The sequence below is a fragment of the Mandrillus leucophaeus genome, unplaced genomic scaffold, assembly GCF_000951045.1.
Source record: "Mandrillus leucophaeus isolate KB7577 unplaced genomic scaffold, Mleu.le_1.0 Scaffold154, whole genome shotgun sequence".
NCBI classification, from domain to species: domain Eukaryota; kingdom Metazoa; phylum Chordata; class Mammalia; order Primates; family Cercopithecidae; genus Mandrillus; species Mandrillus leucophaeus.
This window is the reverse complement of record NW_012101521.1, coordinates 130,415-137,984: the sequence shown is the minus strand read 5'-3', so window position 1 is coordinate 137,984 and position 7,570 is coordinate 130,415.

The window sequence follows — 7,570 nt, the reverse complement described above, 5'->3', positions numbered from 1 at the left end:
AAAAAATTGCCGGGTGTGGTGGCGGACACCAGCTACTAGGGAGGCTGAGGCAGGAGAATTGCTTGAACCCGGGAGGTGGAGCTTGCAGTGAGTTGAGATTGCGCCACTGCACTCCAGCCCAGGCAACAGAGTGAGACTCCATCTCAAAAAATAAATAAATAAATAAATAATAAGTTAAAAGAAAAAAAAAAACAAACCAGTAAGTGCTCAATAAATGTTACTATCATCTATTTCTTCATTCATTCTTCAACCATTACCTACTGCGTGCCTATTTGGATACTTGGCTTAGTACCTGGGTGATGAAATAATCTACAACAAACCCCCATGACACGAGTTTATAACAAACCTGCACATGTACCCCCGAACCTAAAATAAAAGTTAAAAAAACAGAATCCACACAAGTCTAAGCTACTTCCTTGAGGAAAAGACTCCAGCTGAGATCTCAAGGAAGAGTAGAAATTACAGGGGTAAAGAGGCCAAAGAAGAGTGTCCCAGATGAGAGTGGCATGTGCAAAGGCCCTGTGGTGGGAGGAGCCTGGTAGCTCCGAGAAACTCCACAAAGGCATGGTGGTGGCTGGAATGCAGAGATGTGGGGGCACATGGAAAACCTTGTTAAAGTGGTTAAAATGATTATCATAAAGATGGAAACTAATACATGCTAAATAAATGTTACTTTCGTTCATTTCTTTATTGATTGTTCATCCAAAACTTTTTGAGTGCCTATTTCACTCCTGGAACTGGGCAGAGTATGGATACAAAGTAGTAAGACAGATTCCCTGTCCTTAGAAGCGCTCACTCTGGGGGCATTGTAATAGTTTGAGAGTAGAGCAATGGTGATTATTATGGATTGAATGAGAACCCCCCCAAATTCATATGCTGAAATCCTAATCCTTAGTACTTTAGAGAATGTGACCTTATTTGGAAACTGGGTCATTGCAAGTGCAGTTTTGTTTTAAACGATAGGGTCTCACTCTGCTGTCCAGGCTGGAGTGTGATGGCACAATCATAGCTCACTGCAGCCTCCAACTACTGGGCTTTCAAGTGATCCTGTTGCCTTAGCCTCTGGAGAAGCTGAAACCACAGGCGTGCATGACCACACCTGCTAACTTTTTTATTTTTTATGTAGAGATTTGGCGGGACGGGGCGGGGAGAGGTGTCTCTCTGTGTTGCCCAGGCTGGTCTCGAACTCTTGGCCTCAAGCAATTCTCCAGTCTCCACCTCCCAAAGTGCTGTGACTGCAGGTGTGAGCTACCATGCCCGGTCAAATGTAATTAGTTACATTAAGAGTGGATCATACTGGAGTAGGGTGGGCCCCTATTGGAATGTGACTGGTGTCTATGAAAACGGGAAACGTGGAGGCAGCCACGCACACAGGGAGAATGTCATGTGAAGATGATGCTGGGGTGATGTTTCTGCAAGGCAAGGAGTGCCGCAGATTGTCGGCCACCCAGCAGAAGGTAGGAGAGAACCACGGAGCAGATTCTCACTTGCAGCCCCCAGGGGAACCCGACTCTGCCAACGCCTTGACCTCCGACTTCCAGCCTTCCTGGGGACTTCCTAGAGAGTGCCTTGTCCGTCCTCCCTCTTCCTCCCTCTCTTTCTCTCTCGCGTGGTGAGTGCTCTGCGCGTCCTCCCTACTCACCTCCCCTCTGAGTTTACAGTTCCCTCCTCTCCGGTCTCCGCAGGACCGGGCGGACCCTTTTTATCGGTCCTCAAGGTTCCACTTCCCCTGCAACCACCAGGTGTCAGCAAAGCTTCATCCTAGGGGTTCGCCGGGCGGCCCGAGCTGCGCAGGCCCTGATTGGAGGTAAGCGCCGTCAGTCACAGGCGTGGGCGAGGCCTTCGAGCTTCGCCACCCTCGGTAGGGAAACGGAGACTCAGAGAACCCGGAGCCCAGACAGTCTTGTCCCCGGGCCGCCTCCAGAGCCCCGTGTCTTTCTGCAGCCTTGCTTTCCAAAACTTGTTGGGAGGGGGAGAAAAAAATTAAATCCAGGAACCATTCTTTGTCTTAGGAAGGTGATTCCAAGATTCCGAAGCGCTTTCTCACCTATGATGTCACTAGAAGCCGCGGAGCAAAGCTCGCCACTCAGACATGTGACAGAGCAACCGCTCAGTGCTTCAGTTTCCTCTAAAATGGGAGCAATAATAGTGCCGCTCAGAGGATTGCAGTGAAGAGTCCAGAAGATGACGCTTATGAAGTTTAGGGCGGAGCCAAGCACACAGCAAGGCCCTGGGTAAATGAGCGCAGTGTGAGAAGCGCTCAGAGGTGCCTGTGGGGGTCGGGGTGGGGGCAGGGAAGGCTCCCTGGAGGAGGAGGCTTGGATTTTGTAGAAGGAGTAGGAGTTTGCCAGATTGCCTGGATGGAAACCCCTTCCGCATGTTCATTCACCAATTCACTCACTCATTCCTGTCACAAAATTACAACACATTTAGTTTAAAGACCTTAATTGACCTTTTTGTGTTTTTTTGAGATGAAATCTCGCTCTGTCGCCCAAGCTGGAGTGCAGTGGCACGATCTCAGCTCCCTGAAACCTCCTCCACCTCCTGGCTATTTTTATTTTTGTATTTTTAGTAGAAAGGGGGTTTCAACATATTGGTCAGGCTGGTCTCGAACTCCTGACCCCAGGTGATCCACCTGACTCGGCCTCCCAAAGTGCTGGGATTACAGGCGTGAGCCACCACGCCGAGCCCTTAATTGACTTCTATTTGCCATTCTAGAATTGGGCAACACCTCATTCTGTAAAATAGAATATGTGTCCAGATGAGTTGAACAGAAGAGATTTCTTTACAGACAGCAACAGGCAGAAGGAAGAAGATACAGAGAACAAAAAAGCAGAATGGTCCTTTCAAAGTTACTTTCCCTGTAAAGGTTAAATCCTAGGGAACTTCGTTCTCCTGCCGGCTGAAACTGGAAGGCTGGGCAAACACCTTGGTTTGGGCTTGCTGGTGTGGCACGTCAGCACGAGTCACTCCATTTTGGTTTGGTCCGTGGGGCCTAGGGCAGGAGCTCAGTCCAAACCAATGGTCTCTTATAAACTTGAGCGCTCCCATCTTCCTCCTGCCGCCCTTGCTCTGCTTCCTTCTTCTTCTTTGCCCTTTTCTTGCTTTCTCCTGGTCCTCTGGTTTCTCCTGCTCTGCACCCCCACTTTCTCCAACCTCCACCTTCTCTCCTTCCTCTCCTCCTCACTCTTATGTCCCCAGATGCAGCCACTCAGCCAGGCCCCAACCTCACCCCCTAGCGTGATGGGGTAGAGGGACGGGCAGCTGGAGCAGGTGGGCTTATGAAGGTGGACAGACCACTGTCTCTAAGCAGCTGCGGAGGGCCTGCCTGACCATCTGTAGGTGCTTTGGGTTTCAGGGGGACTAGTTCCTGGTGTTGGAGAGCTGGACTCAGCAGCCAGACTAGTCCCTGGGAAGTGGGCTGGAGCCTGGCAGAAACGGGGAGGAAGCCACAGGGCAGCCCTAACAGAGGCAGTGGAAACAGCCCCAAGCCAGGCAGTGGAGCCAGAGGCCCCTGAAGTCAGGCAGGGCTAGAGTCAAGTCCCAGATCTCCTACTCATTGACCCTGTGACGGCAGGCAAATGACCTTACCTCTCTGAGACTCTGTTTCCTCATCTAACCAAGGGCCATGGGGTTTTTTCCCCATTGGTAATTCTCAGACACCTGGTCACCGACCTGACACGAAGTAGTTGCTCAATAAATTACAGCCTAGTTGCCTTTTCGCTCTTCATTCATTCATTGGATAGTGATTGGGGACTCTCTCCTGTGCTGCCCGCTGCTCCATGTACTAGAGACACAAAGCAAAGGAGCCTGCCTGTCAAGCCTGCCTTGTCACTTGTTGCCAGGAACTCCTGCTCCCTCCTAGGGCAGCCCCTGGTTAATAGAGCTGAGAGAACCCAAGATGCTGAGCCGTGGGGTGTGCACGAGAACCGGGAGGGAGGCTTTATGAAAATCAGGGTCCAGGTGCAGCCCCAGGCCAAGTCAGTTCACAGGGGGCAGGCAGGTGAAACTGGAGGAAATTGGAGAGACAGCAGGAGGGAGGGAGGGGGAAAAGGTAAAACTTCTCGCCTCCTCCTCAATGCCTAAAAGGGTCTGAAGCTTGCTCAAAGCTAAGAATTTTAAACCCAAACTCAGACATCAGCCAATACTAAATGTTTGCAAGGATTGGGGAACAAAAACTCTAAAGTGCTTCTGCAGTGATGTAAACTGGTGCCATCACTTTGCAAAAATTAGAATTTGACAGATTCTAGTAATGTTGAAGATGCAGAAATCTGGAGGCCCAGCTATTTCTTCACTGGGTGTTTACCCTGGAAAATCTCTCCCACATCTGTACAGGAGACAGGTTCAGGATGCTCAGAGCAGCGTTGTCTGCACTAGCAAAAAACTGGAAACAACTTACATGTCCGTGAGAAGGAGAATGAGTAAATAATCAGCATGCAATAATATTATCATGCAACAGACAAAAGGGATACAGAAGACCTTACGTATTCAACATGGGCATGTCTCAGAAACATTGCCGGAGGTAAAAAACAAAACAATAACAACAACAACAACAACAAAAACAGGCAAGTTACAGAACAATATTTGGTATTTATAAGAATGTTTCTGGCCGGGCGCAGTGGCTCACGCCTGTAATCCCAGCACTTTGGGAGGCCAAGGCGGGCGGATCACAAGGAGATCAAGACCATCCTGGCTAATACGGTGAAACCCTGTCTCTACTAAAAATACAAAAAATTAGCTGGGCATGGTGGCAGGCGCCTGTAGTCCCAGCTACTTGGGAGGCTGAGGCAGGAGAAGGCATGAACCCGGAAGGTGGAGCTTGCAGTGAGCTTAGATGGCGCCACTGCACTCCAGACTGGGCGACAGAGCAAGACTTCATCTCAAAAAAAAAAACAGTTGTGTAGATTGGTTGCACAACATTGTGAATGTTCAGCTTTGAGGAGCTGATCAAAAAAAAAAAAAAAAAAAAAAAGAATGTTTTTAAGACACACATTATCTGTAGTGAGGGATCAGTTTTTGTGTTTTACCTTTTTTGATCCCTTATGGACTGAAAAGTTAGTAGAATATAATAAAAGTGAAAGACCAGAAATGCAAAATGAAAAATACAACAATCATCCCCAATTTAAAATTTTTTAATCAACAATTAAAACAGACTGTCAAATTATTAAAAGTCTTCTTCTTTTTTTTTTTTTAAAGAGATGGCAGAGGTCTCACTATGTTGCCCAGGCTGGTCTTGAACCCCTGGACTCAAGAGATCTTCCTGCCTCAGCCTCCCAAAGTGCTGCGATTACAGGGGTGAGTCCACCATGCCCAGTCAAAAGTTTCTAAAGTCTTACTCTCAATTTCTGTGTTTATCTCATCGCAGATTGATAACAAACAATTACCACCGACCAGACTTTGAGTAGGTGCTGGCAAACTTTTTCTGCAAAGAACTAGGTAGTAAATAGTTCACATTGTGGGGGGCAATATGGTCTCTGGCAACTACTCAACCCTGCTGGCATCACATAGAAGCAGCCGTAGGTAAATGAATGGGTGAGGCTGTACCTCTGTAAAACTTTATGTCCACTGAAATTTGAATTTCATTGTCATGTATTACACAAATATTTTTGTTACCTTTTTACATTTTAAAATTTATTTATTGATATTTTGGGGGGTAGATGTGATATTTTGATACACATACGCAATGTATAATGATCAAGTCAGGGTAATCAGGATACCCATCCCCTCAAACATTTATCTTTTATCTTTTCTTTGTGTTGGGGACATTACCCAACGCAATTTTTCTCTTCTGGATATTTTGAAATCTGTAAGACATTATTGTTAACTATAATTTCCTTGTTGTACTACTGAATACAAGAACTGTTTTTTTTTTTTTTTGACGCAGGGTCTCACTGTGTCGCCCAGGCTGGAGTGCAGTAGCGTAATCTCAGCTCACTGCAACCTCTGCCTCCTGGGCCCAAGCAATCCGCCCACCTCAGCCTCTTGAGTAGCTGGGATTATAGGCACGTGCCACCACACCTGGCTAATTTTTGTATTTTTTGTAGAGACAGGGTTTTGCCATGTTGCCCAGGCTGGTCTCAAACTCCTGAGCTCAAGCAATCCACCTGCCTCTGCCTCCCAAAGTGCTGGGGTTACAGACATGAGCCACCATGCCCGGCCTGAATACAGAACTTATTTCTTCTATCTAACTGTATTTCTGTACCATTATCCAACTTCTCTTTCATCCTTCCCTCCCCACCTTCCCTTCCCAGCCTCTGGTAATCACCAGTCTACTCTCTACCTCCGTGAGATCCACTTTTTAAGCTCCCACGTATAAGTGAGAACACGTGAGTTTCTTCCTTTGATTTTTTTCCCCCCATTTAAAAATGTGAGAACTATTTTCAGCTTGTGGGTTGTATAAAATGAAGTATTCAGCCAGATTTGTCCTATAAGCCATGGTTTGCTGACCTTTCCTTTAGCTTAACTGGCAACAGACACAAATAAACATAATGTTTGTTTCTTTTTTCAGGAAGATCTAACACAGCTGCTGTCCAATTTTTCTTTTCTAAACAAAACGCTAATGATTCTGATATATGAGTTACATAATTTTTTTAAGTATGCATGTAGAAAAAAGACTGGAAAACATGCCAGGTTATTAAAAATGGTGAGTTTGTGGTATGGGTCATTTAGGCAATTGTTACCATTTGCTTTGTGCTTTTCTGTATTTTTTATTTTAATTTCCAGGAAGTTTCTCTTTTCATCATCGTGAGTCCTGGAAGGGTGCTGTGTTCTGTTCCTCTCACTCCTGACTGGCAATGACTCTAAAAAACCCCCCACCTGTGAGGAGGCCTTGGAAAGTAGAAGTGGAGATGGTGGTCACTGCTCTCAGGGGAGGCTGAAAGCGCAGTCATCAGCCCTGAGAGAGGGGTTTCTGCACTTCCTTGGCCATCTCTGACCTCTGGGATGTTTCAAGTTTTTCTGGTAAGCAGGATCATTCTGTGGAGTGAGTCTCAGGACCTTGGGATGGGGGGAACAAAACTTTCTTGCTTTTTTGGTGCCCTCTGGGTGAAATAAGAAAACCACTAGGGGTGAGTCTTCAAAGCAGAGACAACCCAGGTGAGCAGAGTGGTGGGGAGGGTTTAAAAAAAAAGTGGAGAGGAGCACTTTCTCTCTGTCAGATAAGATCTCATCCAGTGGGGAGAACCATGCCTGCTCAGGATGGGATGCCTGCCTCAGAATCCCCTGGGACGTGGATTCCACCCCACCCATCTTCTTCAGCAACGGAATTGGTTTCTATCAAGGTGGGACCGAGGTGCTGGGCAGGTTGACCATCACCTCCCAAGTGATGAAGCAGCTGGCTGGGGATGTGGATGGGAAGGAGCTCACAGGCTGCCCGAAGCTCCTCCCAGCACGAAGCTGAAAACCAGACCCTTCTGCCCCTAACAGGCTGTCGAGTGCTTCCTGGCTCCTCTTGTGAGAAAAGAGACTCAGCGAAGCAGGGTTAATATTAGTGAATCCCCAAAGGTATTCCCAGCTGCTCTGAAGCTGTGGTTCTCAGCGTGTAAGCCACAAACCAGCATCACTGGCATCA